The sequence below is a fragment of the Procambarus clarkii genome, chromosome 53, assembly GCF_040958095.1.
Source record: "Procambarus clarkii isolate CNS0578487 chromosome 53, FALCON_Pclarkii_2.0, whole genome shotgun sequence".
Taxonomy (NCBI): domain Eukaryota; kingdom Metazoa; phylum Arthropoda; class Malacostraca; order Decapoda; family Cambaridae; genus Procambarus; species Procambarus clarkii.
The window spans coordinates 20,669,888-20,689,033 of NC_091202.1; the positions used below are offsets into that span (position 1 = coordinate 20,669,888).

The 19,146-nt window shown below is 42.5% G+C and overlaps 1 long non-coding RNA gene across 1 annotated transcript; it reads right to left on the reverse strand.

Moving 5' to 3' along the window:
- Positions 1–726: 726 nt before the first annotated feature.
- On the reverse strand, positions 727–17,621 carry LOC138352353 (uncharacterized). The gene is made up of 3 exons (XR_011222772.1): positions 17,461–17,621; positions 2,922–5,118; positions 727–1,158 (listed from the first exon to the last, which is right to left on the reverse strand). It is a non-coding gene; the product is annotated as an uncharacterized lncRNA (long non-coding RNA).
- Between the last annotated feature and the right edge of the window lie 1,525 nt (positions 17,622–19,146).

Sequence of the window (19,146 nt, forward strand, 5' to 3'; positions counted from 1 at the left end):
ATGAGGCTTGAGTCTGGTGAGGCTTGAGTCTGATGAGGCTTGAGTCTGATGAGGCTTGAGTCTGGAGTTTTTGAGAGTTTAGCAACACCAGTTTCATCTGTAAGTAATTTAAATTAACAAAAATCTTCAGTGAATATATTAACTTGCATATATATATATATATATATATATATATATATATATATATATATATATATATATATATATATATATATATATATATATATATATATAACTGAAAACTCACACTCCAGAAGTGACTCGAACCCATACTGCCAGGAGCAACGCAATTGGTATGTACAGGACGCCTTAATCCGCTTGACCATCACGACAGGACATAAGGAAGTGATAGCCAAAACTATCCTTATGTTCGGTCGTGATGGTCAAGTGGATTAAGGGGTCCTGTACATACCAGTGTCGTTGCTCCTGGCAGTATGGGTTCGAGTCACTTCTGGAGTGTGAGTTTTCAGTTGCATATAGTCCTGGGGACCATTCAGGTTTGTTTGCATATATATATATATATATATATATATATATATATATATATATATATATATATATATATATATATATATATATATATTTATATATGTATATATTGTTAAATATGACCGAAAAAGTGAGATTAATAATTCTAACACGAATTTTCTCAATATTTCTTATGTGTCTTTTTACTGACGAAGGTAATTGAAAAATCAATTCTCCAAAATTCATTTTTATTTCTAGTCTGACGCGACTCTTGAACACGTTTCGAAATAACTTATTACATTTTCAAAGACTTTATTTTACACACACACAACTATAACCTGAAAACACTAAACAGAGTCTTACTTATACTAACACTAAACAGCTTATCCGTCTTACTTATACTCGCATTTGGGTGAGATGATATGGTGCAACAGTTTTGGATGAGGTGAACAAACTTGTGGTAAATACAAGACAACACGAAACAATGGGTATTAGTCGGATATGAGAACATAAGAATGGAAGTAACTGCAGAGGGCCTATTGGCCCTTACTTCCTCTTGATGCTTCTATGTTGGTTCGGTGTCTTGAAGTGGGTAGAATATAGTTGTGCATAAATTGGCTATTGATTGCTGGTGTTGACTTTTTGATGTGTAGTGCTTCACAGATGTCAAGCCGCCTTCTATCGCTGTACCTATCGATTTCAGTTTTGTTTCAGATTTCTGTTACACTAGTAAAAATTAGATTACGTAAACTAAAGATTACTGTTTTCTACTAGTAAAAAAAAAAACTTTTTTTTTTACTAGTTGTATATGAAAAGGGCTGCAATTGTTCCAAGTTTCAGTATTGCAGCCTAAATAGAAATGAAGAATTTTTTTTAACGAATTTTAAACATTTTCTAATCGAAATTACAACCACAAGTTTCAAATGAAATAATTTCCATGACAATTTTCTATCACATTAGCATATAATAAAAGGCTCTGTTTTTTGCGGATTTTCCAAAATATGTTTAGTTTTACTAATACAAATAGTCAAAGTTAGATAAAAAAAAAATATGAAAATATATTATGTTTATTACTGTTATAAAATCAATAAATGAACTTAAAAAATAAGCTCAAAATAAATTTGTAGAAACATAAACTCTACATATAAGGTGTAAGGTTCATGTAAATTGAATAAAAAATGAAAGAATTATAGGAACGTTTATATTACTTGAAAATAAATAAGTAAAAAGTAAAATCTAAGGTTCTGCCATCAGTGGCTTAGGTTGACATGAACCAATTTCCTCCAAAATTGGCACCCTTACAGATAGGCTTACGTGCAGTCAGGAGTATAAGTTTCATGCAAATCGTCCGATAAACAAAGAAGAAAAATGAAAAAAAAATAAAAATTTTAACAATTTTTTTGGATAAAAATAATTGTTAAATATTTTTATTATATGCTATTGTGATAGCTGAGAGTCATAGACATAATTTCAGTTGACACTTGGGTTTGATGTTAGTTTTTGACCATTTTGGAATTTTTTTGACACAAAATTCAATATTTTTTTCCTCCCTTCCTATTTATGCTACGATGCTGAGACTTGGACCAGATGAAACCCTTTTTATATACAACTCGTCAAAAAAGTTTGATTGAAATCGAACGAGTTTTCATTTATTGAATATTTTTGGCATATTTGGGACTGATGTCCCTTTAATCTTCATCAATCAATCTCTCCCTCACATAGGACTTGATAATGGTCCAGGACAGACCAAAACGTCGTCGTTTCTCCATCTTCTGATGTGCAGTTAGAATAGATTAAATTTAGCCTGATAAATTTTTGATAAGAAAGGTTAAATTTGGTTTAGTTAAATTTATTTAAATTTATTTAAATTTAATTAAATTTAATTAAATTTCATTAAAAATAGTTGAATTTAATTAAATTTCATCAAATTTAGTTAAATTTAAATAAATTTACAGTAGTTAAATTTAAATAAATTTACAGTAGTTAAATTTAAATAAATTTAGTTTAATTTAGTTAAAGGTTAAATTTGGTTTAGTTAAATTAAATTACATTTATTTAAATTTAGTTAAATTTAATTAAATTTCATTAAAATTAGTTGAATTTAATTAAATTTCATTAAATTTAGTTAAATTTAAATAAATTTACTTAAATTTAAATAAATTTACTTAAGTTTAAATAAATTTACTTAAATTTACTTAAATTTAAATAAATTTAGTTAAATTAAACAAAAAATTGAATTAAAAAATAGTTAAATTTAAATAAACTTACTTAAATTTAAATAAATTTAGTTAAATTTATATAAATTTATTTTAATAAACCATATATAGTTAAATTCAGCTCTAGTTAAAGTTTGACTAGATAGGAGAAATTTTGATAGAATAAATTAGAATAGGATAGGAAAAGTTAAATTTTGTAAAATTTTGTTAAAATTAGTTTAGGTCAGGAAAAATTACCATAAATTTGGATAGGAGAGGTTTACAACCTATCTGGTGAACAACCCGGGCTGCCTGGTGAGGGAGCGGGCTGGTGTATAACCCGGGCTGCCTGGTGAGGGAGCGGGCTGGTGTATAACCCGGGCTGCCTGGTGAGGGAGCGGGCTGGTGTATCTCCCAGGCTGCCTGGTGAGGGAGCGGGCTGGTGTATAACCCGGGCTGCCTGGTGAGGGAGCGGGTTGGTGTATCACCCAGGCTGCCTGGTGAGGGAGCGGGCTGGTGTATAACCCGGGCTGCCTGGTGAGGGAGCGGGCTGGTGTATAACCCGGGCTGCCTGGTGAGGGAGCGGGCTGGTGTATCACCCAGGCTGCCTGGTGAGGGAGCGGGCTGGTGTATAACCCGGGCTGCCTGGTGAGGGAGCGGGCTGGTGTATCACCCAGGCTGCCTGGTGAGGGAGCGGGCTGGTGTATAACCCGGGCTGCCTGCCTGGTGAGGGAGCGGGCTGGTGTATAACCCGGGCTGTCTGCCTGGTGAGGGAGCGGGCTGGTGTATAACCCGGGCTGTCTGCCTGGTGAGGGAGCGGGGTGTGAGACCATTGTGCTTCAGACACGTATTATTCTCTCTTCGCGCTCTGCGAGACCGAGTCTATTGTCTCTCTCTTTCAGTAATAATTACATGTTCTTTTTGTTCTTGTTCTCGTTATATTTTAATCTTTTGTCTGTTTTTATGAAACTTTAATTTTCTTTCTATTTTTTCCAGTAATTAACTTTTTCCTGAATGTTGTGCTTACTGGGTCGAGCTCCGGCTCTTGGCCTGGTATTAATTGTCTCATTGTACAGCTGGCTTCATACTCGACCTACGATAAGGGATCCAGTGTTGGTTTTCCTGGTGGGAGAGAAATGGTTGTGCACGCTTCCTTCTGCAACCCGTTCTCGCACTTGCTTTCAGTCAATATTGGCTTATTTAATAAGTGCATATGTGACATACTAATTGATTGTGAATATTTTAGTTTACCTTGAAAAGCTTCATAGAAAACACCGACCTCACCTAACCTTCTTAGTATGTTAAGATAAGCATCTTATTGCTTCTTATTTACAATTATTACTTAACCTATCAACACTGCAGGTGTCACTTTCACACAGGACACCATAAAACTTCTGCAATCTTCTTTCTCGGTGAGTCCACTTGTATCTTCCATCGTGCACCACTCAAGGTTCCCTCCCTGAGTATGTCTTCTATGGTACTCACGCCGGCGACTTCACCTTTCTCAGTAAATCATTGGCCAGTCCTATACAGTATCGTCACGGTACCAAAACACCACTTCTACTCTCCAGCAACACGCTGGCAGAGGTCTCCAGCAACACACTGGCAGTGGGGTCTCCAGCAACACACTGGCAGTGGGGTCTCCAGCAACACACTGGCAGAGGTCTCCAGCAACACACTGGCAGTGGTCTCCAGCAACACACTGGCAGTGGGGTCTCCAGCAACACACTGGCAGTGGGGTCTCCAGCAACACACTGGCAGAGGTCTCCAGCAACACACTGGCAGTGGTCTCCAGCAACACACTGGCAGTGGTCTCCAGCAACACACTGGCAGTGGGGTCTCCAGCAACACACTGGCAGTGGTCTCCAGCAACACACTGGCAGTGGTCTCCAGCAACACACTGGCAGTGGGGTCTCCAGCAACACACTGGCAGAGGTCTCCAGCAACACACTGGCAGTGGTCTCCAGCAACACACTGGCAGAGGTCTCCAGCAAAACACTGGCAGTGGGGTCTCCAGCAACACACTGGCAGTGGTCTCCAGCAACACACTGGCAGTGGTCTCCAGCAACACACTGGCAGTGGGGTCTCCAGCAACACACTGGCAGTGGTCTCCAGCAACACACTGGCAGTGAGGTCTCCAGTAACACGCTGGTAGTGGGGTCTCCAGCAACACACTGGCAGAGGTCTCCAGCAACACACCGGCAGAGGTCTCCAGCAACACACTGGCAGAGGTCTCCAGCAACACACTGGCAGGCTTCCACACCGGCTTATAACAAGCCTGAACAGACGGACAGTACTTCCATCTCGTAATTCAACTTGGCCATCCCGGGATACGTCGGTCCAATCGCCAATACTTCAATAAGAATCATAGACAAATAACAGTCTACACCGACTCGGCCAGTTGATCCCACTGAAACACGTCTTGAGTTCAGGACTGCCCTGGGTGAACTGATTCCTGTCGACCACGATACAACCCACATCACTTCTGATGAGTAAAATATGTTTAGTAGGAAATAAACTACATAGGGGGTCAAATAATACAACAGCCATCCAACAAGGAACAGAAAATGGGGTCGAGTGTAGTCATTGACAAGTCACACCTCCCCTCCTAAAAGAATTTGTGGAAGGGTGCCCTCAACAGATGGCGTCGACATCATCACACGCTCATCAAAAAACGTGTCAGGGGATCCAATCTAGCAAACTGCTAGATTGGATCCAAGATTACCTCAATCACAGGTATGCCAGAGTAAAGCTGCAAGGCCAGGTGTCACACTACCAGTTGCATGAGAATGGGACCCGACAAGGAGGAGTCCTGAACCCTAATCTTTTTAACATCCTTATGGAAAACTTTGTTACCATGACATTTGCAGAAGGGTTAAATATTTAATCTTTGCTGATGATATAGCATTAGTCGTTACAGGTCCTTCACTTTTGAATAAAGCCCAGATACGCTAGATAAAGTAAAATCCTAATGGAACACTATAGAGCTAAACATATTTGCACAGAAATCTTTTGGAAATGAGTGTAGGTGGGAACACTCCGGACAGGCACCTTCACATTCAAGACATTAACCTACGGCGGGTTACTCAATATTAACAGATTGTAGCAACAAGTGTAAACAGATTCTAAATGCAGGCGATGAATCACAATAACGTGGCTAAAGTATGATGACAAGACCACACACTAGAATATGAAGGGACGACGACGTTTCGGTCCGTCCTGGACCATTCTCACAATCGACTTGAGTGAGAATGGTCCAGGACGGACCGAAACGTCGTCGCCCCTTCACCTTCTAGTGTGTGGTCTTGTCATCAGATTCTAAATACTGATGAAGCGGCAAAACTTTCAGTTAACAGGAGGAATCTAGACATTTACATATCACAGAGTCTACCAAAGTTTAAGAAAATAATTAGAGATAGAGCAACGCAGTACAATGACCAGGTGCAGACGATGAGTGACAATAATGTGGCTGAAGATATGATGACCTCACACACGACTTAATAATGGTCCAGGGCGGACCGAAGCGATGAGACCTCACACACGACTTAATAATGGTGCAGGGCGGACCGAAGCGATGAGACCTCACACACGACTTAATAATGGTCCAGGGCGGACCGAAGCGATGAGACCTCACACACGACTTAATAATGGTCCAGGGCGGACCGAAGCGATGAGACCTCACACACGACTTAATAATGGTGCAGGGCGGACCGAACCGTCATCGCTCCTCCACCTTGTGACGTGCGGTTTGGTCACCACTACAGGAAGCATAACGTACCAGCTGCAACATCATGATCTGTGTGTTGGTGCAACAATTCAACAAACTATGAACCACTTATTTGATGAAAGGAAACAATGGAAAAAGAGAACTTAAATAGGCTTACAAGCGATGAGTCACAATAATGTGGCTGAAGTTGTCGGAAAATCCGACACCATTTAATATATCATATAGACATAATAGCTGTGTTGTATAAACAAGTTAACCATAGAAAACGTAACTTGTAGTGGAATTACCGTCTAAAGAAAACGGGATATCATCACCACACACTATTATAATTCACCACCTATTATGGTGGGAATTATTCTTAAATACATTAGTCTTTGGACTTTACCATCATAAAAACATCTTATATAAATTAACTTAATTATCAATATTAAAGTAGAGTAAATGTGACCCTTCTATCACTTTCTGAAATGTGGACAATGTAAGCCAGGCGTCAGAGTGAGGAGGAAGGGGCAGCCATTGTTTATACTAGACCAGAGGCTCACACGGGAGCAAATTCGGCTCCTGTTAATTTTACTTGGACGAAGTGTTATGGAAACCAAAGGTGTACCATTGTCAACACGCTGTCTACAAATCAAGTTAAGTGTTCTTTCCGAAACCCGTTTATTTTCATTTGTGGCCATTAATGTCATTATATAGGGTGACCCGGTTAGAGCACGTGGGAGCCTCAAACTAAAGGTAATTAAGCCAGGTCTTCAATGTTCCATGTACAGTTTTCTCTGATATAGCTTGTCATATATAGAATCTGGCTTCACAGCTAGCGCCCTTTTGACAGGTCAAGACGAGGAAGCAAGATTTGTGCACCAGTTACTGGGTGATGGAAGCTACCTCAAAGAGGATAATTTGGTGTCTACACCCTAGTTATACCTGGTGGACTAACCTGCTGTACTATAAGATAAGGAACCTTTTCAATGTATGTAGTCTAATTCTGTAGTTTGATTGGCTGCATATATATAAACTAATAAACCCCCCCTAATGTGTAGAGGATCGATTTGTGAGATTGAGATTATTGCAGAAATACAGTCCACTTATCATTATACAAATTGCTATCGAAGTATATAAATTAACGTAAATATAAATTCATATAAATTAAATAAATATAAATCTCACAGGTCGGTTCCCACAGAAGTATGTTGACCAGACCACACACTAAAAGTTGAAGGGACGACGACGTTTCGGTCCGTCCTGGACCATTCTCACAATCGACTTGAGAATGGTCCAGGACGGACCGAAACGTCGTCGTCCCTTCAACTTTTAGTGTGTGGTCTGGTCAACATAGGCTTACAAAGTTCCAAAGGATGAGAGGAAATGTCAGCAGTGTGAAGAAATGTCCAATAGGCCACAGCAACATTAACTAACACAGTACAGAGTTACAACCCAAATAAGATTTCAAGTGAGATTTAACAGAGCAGAAAACATTGTTAAACACATTGGACGTAGTTTCATTGAGGTCAACATACGAGTCATAAATGCTCATCCACCTCTCAGTAAGTCCGAAATAAGTAACACTAGTGGGCTAGTCAGAGGCTCAGGGCTCGCACAGGAATATCCATGAAAAAAAAAGAGTGCTCAATATTTATCCTCCGCATCTGTATGGTGAGGTCCACTTCGCTCATGTCAGGCACCCTTCAGGTTTTTCAGTGGCTGAAGCTTCGAATTTCCCGCAGATAACTTCACATAAATCAGAACATCATAGTGCATGTTGCTCCATGCTCTCACTCTTAGCTGTGTTGAGCTCCTGCCATTCTTCTCTATTGTCCTGCCTCACTTTTCTTACTCCCACTATTCTTCCCTTCCACCCGTGTTTCCACATTTTCCGTCCTCGTTATCCCTATCTTTCCATTCCTCCATCCTTTGTTTCCCTTATCATTTCCTCCCCTCATCCTTTGTTTTCCCTCTATCTGTGCCTCCCTCACCTTCCCTCTGCGGCTCCCTACATCCTGTTCTCTCAATACACAAATAAAAGTCTCAAGCGTACACAATGGTACGCAGTGGCGAGTACTCTCCAATTGTACCCAGGGTGGATGATGCTCTCTATCTCCTACCCCCCCCCCCCTCTCTCACACTCCGGCGAGTACTACCCAGGTACTGCCTAGGTACTCCCCAGGCAGGGGATCCCGGCACCCTCCGGCACAAACACACACACACACACATAAAAGCCACCCCAGGTTAACAAAAGAAATAAAAATGTTGTAATGGAGGCTGTGTGAGCGTTAAAATCAGAGAGAAAGAGAAAAGAGAGAGAGCGAGAGAGTGTGAGTTACAATATTTTGTGTCGTGTTGGGGGAATTCGAGCTCTTCCCTTCCCTGTCTGTCTGTCTGTCTGTCTGTCTGTCTGTCTGTCTGTCTGTCTGTCTTGGTGTGGATGCTCTTCGTGTGGAGGGTAATGGTGTGTAGTAGTAAAATTTTAAATCTTTGTTTTCCTTATAGTAATATTGACCATTATTCACTCGTCAGGAGAAAACTAACATAAATTTTTTGCTATTCATACTTTGGCCATAGTGGTATAAAACAGTCGATCCTCCCACAGCTTCAGAGAGAGAGAGAGAGAGAGAGAGAGAGAGAGAGAGAGAGAGAGAAAGGGGGGGGGAGAGGGGAGAGATCAGAGACACACCGTCTACCCCCCCCCCTCCCCCCCAACCTAGTAGTTAAATAATGAAAGAGATCTGCAAAAAGGCTTACCATATCAAAGCAAGCTTGTGTTATTTTTTGTTGTTGTTGTTCTTATTGGTAAAGTGTTGTTGCTGTGTCATTGTTGTTACTGTTGTTATTTCTGTTAATGCCTGTTACGATATCAACGAATCTGTAGAGTGAGGTGTGGTGATAGCAACGCCATCTATGGACCGGCGCTCCAACTCCAAGGCATTAAGTGAGATGAAGACAACGCCATCTGTTGGCTGAGGTGTGGCGTCTGAGAAAGGCTCCTGTTTCATATCTCAGTTAGGAGATGAGGTCAATGTGGTGGGCGTCTGGTGAGACTTCTGTTCCCATCTCTCTGCCCTGAACTAATCCGTCTTTCCCTGTTCATCTTTTACAATATTTCTCCCTATACTTCCCCTTTCCTTTACAATTCTTCGTCTCTCTCTCTTCCATTCCCCCTCTTCCTTCTTCCTTCTCCCTGCGTCTTTTCCATCGCCTTCTACTCCTCTCACCCATTCCCACACCCGTTCCTCTCACTCGTACCCGCTGCTCCCCCCCCCACCTCCATCAAGCAACAAACAAACAAACAAACAACTCAATCAATTCTACACCCGATTCTCCTGCTCGGCCGATACCTCAAGACCGCTCAGATCCTGTTATTTTCCCGAGACACTTACATTATGGCAGGATATTCCCCCCAGACACAGACTATGGCAGGATATTCTCCCCCCAGACACAGACTATGGCAGGATATTCTCCCCCACACACAGACTATGGTAGGATATTCTCCCCCCCACACAGACTAAGGTAGGATATTCTCCCTCCAGACACAGACTATGGCAGGATATTCTCCCCCCAGACACAGACTAAGGCAGGATATTCTCCCCCCACACACAGACTAAGGCAGGATATTCTCCCCCCAGACACAGACTAAAGCAGGATATTCTCCCCCCACACACAGACTAAGGCAGGATATTCTCCCCCCCACACAGACTAAGGCAGGATATTCTCCCCCACAAGACTAAGGCAGGATATTCTCCCCCCAGACACAGACTATGGCAGGATATTCTCCCCCCAGACACAGACTAAGGCAGGATATTCTCCCCCCACACACAGACTAAGGCAGGATATTCTCCCCCACACACAGACTATGGCAGGATATTCTCCCCCAGACACAGACTATGGCAGGATATTCTCCCCCACACACAGACTATGGCAGGATATTCTCCCCCAGACACAGACTAAGGCAGGATATTCTCCCCCACACACAGACTAAGGCAGGATATTCTCCCCCAGACACAGACTATGGCAGGATATTCTCCCCCACACACAGACTAAGGCAGGATATTCTCCCCCCAGACACAGACTAAGGCAGGATATTCTCCCCCACACACAGACTAAGGCAGGATATTCCCCCCAGACACAGACTATGGCAGGATATTCTCCCCCCAGACACAGACTAAGGCAGGATATTCCCCCCAGACACAGACTATGGCAGGATATTCTCCCCCACACACAGACTATGGCAGGATATTCTCCCCCCAGACACAGACTAAGGCAGGATATTCCCCCCAGACACAGACTATGGCAGGATATTCTCCCCCCAGACACAGACTATGGCAGGATATTCTCCCCCCAGACACAGACTAAGGCAGGATATTCTCCCCCAGACACAGACTATGGCAGGATATTCTCCCCCACACACAGACTAAGGCAGGATATTCTCCCCCCAGACACAGACTAAGGCAGGATATTCTCCCCCACACACAGACTAAGGCAGGATATTCCCCCCAGACACAGACTATGGCAGGATATTCTCCCCCCAGACACAGACTAAGGCAGGATATTCCCCCCAGACACAGACTATGGCAGGATATTCTCCCCCACACACAGACTATGGCAGGATATTCTCCCCCCAGACACAGACTAAGGCAGGATATTCCCCCCAGACACAGACTATGGCAGGATATTCTCCCCCCAGACACAGACTAAGGCAGGATATTCCCCCCAGACACAGACTATGGCAGGATATTCTCCCCACACACAGACTATGGCAGGATATTCTCCCCCCAGACACAGACTAAGGCAGGATATTCCCCCCAGACACAGACTATGGCAGGATATTCTCCCCCCAGACACAGACTATGGCAGGATATTCTCCCCCCAGACACAGACTATGGCAGGATATTCTCCCCCAGACACAGACTATGGCAGGATATTCTCCCCAGACACAGACTATGGCAGGATATTCTCCCCCCAGACACAGACTATGGCAGGATATTCTCCCCCAGACACAGACTAAGGCAGGATATTCTCCCCCAGACACAGACTATGGCAGGATATTCTCCCCCCAGACACAGACTAAGGCAGGATATTCCCCCCAGACACAGACTATGGCAGGATATTCTCCCCCACACACAGACTATGGCAGGATATTCTCCCCCCAGACACAGACTAAGGCAGGATATCCCCCCCAGACACAGACTATGGCAGGATATTCTCCCCCCAGACACAGACTATGGCAGGATATTCTCCCCCCAGACACAGACTATGGCAGGATATTCTCCCCCAGACACAGACTAAGGCAGGATATTCTCCCCAGACCATGAGCAGGTGGAGTGAGGAGGAGAAGGAGAAGGAGTAGGAGGACGAGAAGGAGGAGGAAGCATTTGTAGGAAGGTCATCCTTGAAAAGGTTCCGAATTTATGAGATAACATCAACAACTTGAGCGACCAGGTGCGGCCCGGAAGGTAATGGAGGGAAGTTATGAGCAACTGACGAGTCGCGGGGAGGGTGTCCTAATGATGCCCTGAAGGGACGTCGCACATGTGGGCGGAGACCACCACCAACTGACATGACGGAGCTGGACACCTCGGCTCTCATCCCGACCCGACGTCCAACAGTGGGAGCCATGGCTGCTGATCTTGACACAGTGACAGCTTCCTAACCGGCAAGAGTCTCTCTCTCTCTCTCTCCCAGGAGCGAGCACAGACGACCTGCACCACCTGGTGGAGATCAGACACGACCTGCACCACCTGGTGGAGATCAGACACGACCTGCACCACCTGGTGGAGATCAGACACGACCTGCACCACCAGGTAGACACGACCTACTCCACCAGGTAGACACGACCTGCACCACCAGGTAGACACGACCTACTCCACCAGGTAGACACGACCTGCACCACCAGGTAGACACGACCTACTCCACCAGGTAGACACGACCTGCACCACCAAGTAGACACAACCTATGTCTGTCAAGATCTCCTCAAGCGCTTGTACCGTTGCTCTGAGCATTTTTCCGTTGACGACAGCTACTGTGAGCGGCTCGCACTGCCCTCCTGGCCTAGCTGCACACAGTGGTGGTCCAACCTGAAGTAACCTCTGACAGAGCGGGAGAGGGAAGGTACAGTGAAGGTGAGAGAGGGTCAGTGAAAGTGAGACAGTGAAACATAAAGTTAAAGTGAGAGAGGGAAAGTGAAAGGTACAGTGAAAGTAAGAGAGAGTGAAAGGTACACAGATAGGGAGTGTGAAACGTACATTAAAAGTGCGAGAGGGAGAGTGAAAGTGAGTGAATGTGAGAGAACTTGTGAGAACATAATACCAAGAATGGAAGCCGTCAGAGTCTGTTACTAATGGAGACATAAATCACAGAACTAAGTTGTTGTGTGGGGCGTATAAAGGAAGGAGGGAGAGAGAGAGAGAGAGAGAGAGAGAGAGAGAGAGAGCAGGTAATAGAAGAGACACGTGAAGGCTCACACCGGTCAAGATCATCAGGTACGGGTTAAACAAGCTTTCGGATAGAGAAATATATTGAGTCTTGCCATGGTGGCGACTGTACGTCTTGCTGATCCAAAGTACTCCCCTAGTTGTGCTTGCGGGGGTTGAGCTTAGGCTCTTTGGTCCCGACTCTCAACCGTCAATCAACTGGTAAAGTGAGACTGTTTCGTAGCTAAGCTGATCTTGCTGCTCTTGCCAAATGGCTGGTGTTTATAATTGAACAAAAAAGATCCAGTTTATGTGGGTTCCAAAATAATTTTTCATGTATATCCAATCAAAATCAGTCAAGGAGCTCCACCAGTATTGAACCTACAATTTCAAGTGAAGGTTCACACACAGAGAACGATAGAGAAATAACTGAAAATCTAAAAAAGAAAAGTATGAGGCTGAATTTAGCACCATATTAAACAACGTGAAAGTTGAAAATCTGGGAAGCTTATTTATGAACTATTTCCAAAATTCTGGCAATATAACTGGTGAGAAAAATTCACCAAGGCTGTGAGGTGTTTCTGAACACTTCAGAAACACTGTTTCTGAAGTTGGGACGCAAGGTGTAGGACCACTCTGCCCTTCCCCCCCCCCCGAGTGCTTGTGGGTCATTCGTAAACACTTGGACTGGCTTCAGTCGGGGCCTCCAGACTTCCTGTGATTTCCTTAGAAATCCGGTGGTATGACTCACAATTCACCGGTGGTCCAATGGTAGAGAATGCGACTTGGCAATGCCGGGGTCGTGGGTTCGCGCCCACCTCACAGCCTTAGTGGATTCTCATTGTTATTTATCACGTTAGTGTGATGGAGTGAATGTAACTGGTATTACCATCAGCACAGCAAGCTTTGAAATATAAATTGGCAACATGCCCATAAACTCAGCCCCGGGTCCCGACTCCTAGAATTCCATATTAATAGAGAGCTGTAAAGTAGCAGTAACAGGAGCGCTCAGTGTAATATGGAGAACAACTTGGATACAGGTAAGTTACCAGAAGCACTTAAAGCAGATATAACTCCTCTGAACAATGGAGTTAGTGAAGCACTGGCAAAAAAAAACAATAGGTTGAACTAACATCACAAATAATGAAAGTTCTTGAAACAATGATTAATGGTCAAATCTCCAGTTTTATGGAGGACAATGAACTTCATAACTTAGATCAATATGGCTTTACAGCGGGATGATCCCTGCTTTTCGGAATTACTAAACCACTTTGACAAAATCAGATAAGCCTTAGAAGAAAAACGTAATATAAATTTTGTATTCAAGGACTTTTTAAAGGCAGTTAATAAATGTTACCATAGATTGATACCATAGAAAATTAAATCAATTGGAATTACATATAAAGTCGGGCGATAGATATTAAATTTCATCTTAAACAGAATGCAAAGAGTAACAGTCAATCATAGAACAAGAAATCCAAGCACAGTGAAAAGTTGTGTACTACAGTCTATGCTCCACTTTTTTTTTTTTTAATTCTAGCAATCCCGACACGCCTATGTTCATCCCGTACCTTAGACCAGTCTCTCTGTCAGTCTGGGTGAGGCTAGCCCGAAGCGTCTGGCCTCCAACTTTGGGCTGACAAACAGAGAGAGAGGCAAATACATTCTTCTTTTCTTACCGGCATTATAATATCATTATTATAAAAGAGAATGTCTGAGTCTCTGTCCAAAGATGGAGGGACTACCCCACCCAAATTGGCAGAGGGAATGGGCTGGGGTACGGGATGAACATAGACTCGTCAGGATCACCAGAATTCAAAACAACGGCGGGTTGGGGGCCACATTCAGACTCCCACGGGGAATTTTTAGCACTGCCTGCTGCCTACACAGCTAAATATTTTAAAAACTATTTTTTTACCTCATAGTAATATAAGGAAAATTCACTTTTTCATTCACTATTATACAGTGATCTCTGAAAAATTTCGTGATATTCATAATTTGTCCGTACTAGCATAAAAATGATACTCCTTCCACAGCTTCAAAGGTTTCTAAAGAGGGCATAGTGCTCAGAGTAAAGGAGTAACTACTCTATTTTTTATTATTTCTTACTGCTAAGCCCCTCTCACCGGCGATCACCACTGAAACAGAAAAAGAGATAGAGACAGACAGAGACAGAGGCAGAGAGAGAGAAGTAGAGACAGTAGATGGATGGATAGCTAGCTAAATGGAAAGATTGATGGATTGATAGATAGATAGATGGATAGAATGAAGGTTAGGCGAATATAGATGGGCAGATAAATCGAAAGATAGATGGATTGATAGACGAATATATGGATAGATGGATGGAGGGATGGATGAATGGCTGGATGGATATGTTAAAAGATAGATGGTTGGATAGATGGAAATATGGAAATATGGATGGATTCATAGATGAGTAGATGGATGGATAGATGGTTGGATGGATGGATGGATATGGATACATGAATAGATGAATAGACTGAGGAATTGATAGATATAGAGATAGGCTAGATAGATTGGTAGATGGATAGTTGGATAGATAGATGGATGCACAGATTGATGGATAGAAAGATAGATGGATGGATGAATAGATGTGTGGATAGATGGATGGTTTAGATATGGATCGCTAGATAGATAAATTGACAGATGGATAGACAGATGAATTGATAGATGGATAGATGAGTAGTTGAATGGATATGTGGAAAAACAGATGGGTAGATGAATGGATAGATGAATAGATAGGTGGATAAATAGATGGCTAGATGGATGGATTGATTGTTGGAAACATAGACGGATTGATAGATGGACAGATAGATGGTTAGACACATGGATAGAGAGAATAGATAGATAGGTGGATTATTAGATAGATGAATGCATAGACAGATAGATAAATATGTAAAGAGATGGACGGAAAGATAGATGGGCAGCTTGAAGACAGACCCGGGCAATGCCATGTAGAACCCATAATGCATATATAAGTGAGAATGTTTGAGGTTGTGGGCCAGATGCCTGGGGCTAGTCTCACCTAACATTGCTGGATGAAATGTGGTTGAGTGACAAGCGTCTTAGAGTGGTTAGATTCGATCCATCTCCTCTAAGAGGTATCAACTCCTATTCCGAATTCCAACGAGTCCTATGAAACATGAAATGTGGGTTTGGTTGTCCATAGAGTGTTAAGCCAGACTTTATCGCTGTTATCATGTAATAGACCATACACATCACACGCCTTCGTATGACTAACCATCCTGTGTGATGGGGAATTTTACCATCACGTAGCTAGTTTTTTGACACACTCTGTACTTCCCTTCATATAGTCTAGGGCAGCTGTACAAATGCACATGTTCCTAAATGTGTCAATAAAGAAAAGTAATAACCGATGAATCAACGTCGATAACATTGACTGAATGTTACGTATCTTTCTCCCACTTGGATGGAGAATGTGAGGGCGCTCCCATGGGAGAGAGAATGAGAACGAGGAAGATGGGCGAAGGGGAACATGACGGAGAATGAGCGAGAGAGAGAGAGAGAGAGAGAGAGAGAGAGAGAGAGAGAGAGAGAGAGAGAGAGAGAGAGAGAGAGAGAGAGAGAGAGAGAGAGTGAGAGAGAGAGTGAGAGAAAGAAAGAGAACGTGAGAGAGAGAGAGAGAGAGAGAGAGAGAGAGAGAGAGAGAGAGAGAGAGAGAGAGAGAGAGAGAGAGAGAGAGAGAGAGAGAGAGTGAGAGAAAGAAAGAGAACGTGAGAGAGAGAGAGAGAGAGAGAGAGAGAGAGAGAGAGAGAGAGAGAGAGAGAGAGAGAGAGAGAGAGAGAGAGAGAGAAAGAGAACGTGAGAGAGAGAGAGAGAGAGAGAGAGAGAGAGAGAGAGAGAGAGAGAGAGAGAGAGAGAGAGAGAGAGAGAGAGAGAGAGAGAGTGAGTGAGAGAAAGAAAGAGAACGTGAGAGAGAGAGAGAGAAAGAGAGAGAGAGAGAGAGAGAGAGAGAGAGAGAGAGAGAGAGAGAGAGAGAGAGAGAGAGAGAGAGAGAGAGAGAACTTGTAAGGTTATTAAACTTGAAAAGCTCAATGATAGGATTACAAGGATCAGGACCATGATGGCTGAGTTTATTTCATTTTCCAGGACGGTACAGAATAACTGCACACGTCTCGTCACGGGAACCTCGTGTATAAAGAGGCGTGGCGGGCTACGCTACTTGGTTTACCACTCAACTAAGTCTTAAACTAAGTCACTACTAAGTACTTATCAGAATTAAAATTTTGTTATAACTTAGTCATTATAAAGTCCTTATGACTCTAGAGATCAACCCGTTCGCCTAATAGAACGTCGTATTTTGACGTATACTCTACCTAAAACCAAAAATTGTCGTACTTGAAAATGGTAGCGGTTCGCGAAATTGACATACTGTCCCGTTTTCTGTTTTGGGTCCTCTGGTAGGTTAGGATAAGGACACTTTAGTACAACAGTTTCTTGACGTTGGGAAATCTTAGGAGGACGGGCTGATTTTTCATTACATATTAAGGTTCGATGATTTAATCCTTAATCTATACAAAAAACATTAAGGGCACTAAACGTTTCAGAGGCCTCAGAGGAACCAATGGACCTCCAAAAAGTGACTCATCTCAGGGAAATAGTTCCTATAAGACGCTGAGGACACTACCAAACTGCTGAGGAGGATGCGAACGACGTCTTGGCTTGAACGGTTTCCACCAGCAGGTGCAGGAAGGCCAACTCAAGAAGTGTTGCGGAGCGCCGCTTGAGGACTTCTGCCCAAGACAACACGAGCGATAAAACTGAGAGCCAGAGTCAGGCAGACGAAGGAGAAAACCATCTCACTTACGAATTACCATTAAGCAACACATCGAAGTCAGGAGTGTCCATGACGCAAGGTTCTCTGGCGACGCAACATAAGCTGTATTACATCAGGGAGGTGTCGTGACGCAACACAAGCTGTATTACATCAGGGGTGTGTCGTGACGCAACACAAGCTGAATAGCACCAGTAGTTCGTGTGACGCCAAGCCGACCTCCAGACGCAACACACAGGCTGGATAACATCAGCGGCAGCAGGCGCACAGATGGTAAACACAATGACTACCTTCACCAACACGCATACAGAGTCATCAAGGCGGAAGATCAATTCTAGATTATGGAACGTCAAGCAACTCTGGAGGCAGCAATCACTCGCAGCAACAGTAACAACAACAGTAGCAACATTAATATCAACAAACACAGTATTGACTGATTTATTATTTAATTTGATTTCATTTGAGAATTGATTTTTAAATTACCATTGACAGTGAAAAGAAACATAAGAAATATTGAGAAAATTCGTGTTAGAATGATTAATCTTACCTTTGCGATCATATTTAACAACATATGTTTACAAGAAAGACTGCTACCAAAATATATATATATATATATATATATATATATATATATATATATATATATATATATATATATATATATATATATATATATATATATATATATATATATATATATATGCGAACAAACCTGAATGGTCCCCAGGACTATATGCAACTGAAAACTCACACCCCAGAAGTGACCCGAACCCATACTGCCAGGATATTTTCAGTTGCATATTGTCCTGGGGACCATTCAGGCTTGTTCACATTTGTGTTCCTCACGTGTTCCCCAAAGAATGAGGTGATTTGATAAAATGCTATGCCCAAGATTACCATCAGAGTGCCGGTTCAAATTTAATATGTATAGGAAACCTACCAACGTAGGGTCGTATGTTCATTTTTATTCGAATCATCATAGTAAAGTTAAACAGGCAGTATTTTCAGGAATGTTTCTACGGGCTTTGAGGGTATACAGCCCGGAGTTTTTTGATGAAGAGGTTGCCAAAATATATGAAATTGGGAAGAGTTTACAATATCCTAAGAGGTTTTTGAATTTCACGTTCGAACAAGCCAAGCGTACGTTTTATAATCACGTCCCTAAGGCGAAACCAGAAATTATTAACTCATTGGTGGTACCTTATGCGAATGGACTTGAAAAACTGTCTCCGATTTTTAAGAAACTTAATATAAATTTGGTGTTCACTAATAGTACGATCAAATCCAATTTAATAAAAAACTCCCCTAATACAGCAGGTTGTGTGTATTCGATTCCCCTGCAATGATGTGATTTTGTGTACCTTGGACAAACAGGAAAGTCCTTACAATTGCGGTTGTCACAACATGCTTATAGTATTAGAACTGCCCAAACATCTAACGCATTGTATCTGCACACGACTTTATGCGATCACAATATTAACTGGAATGGGGCGAAAAGCATTACCAATTGTGGTGGTTTCGTGGAACGGAATTTGATTG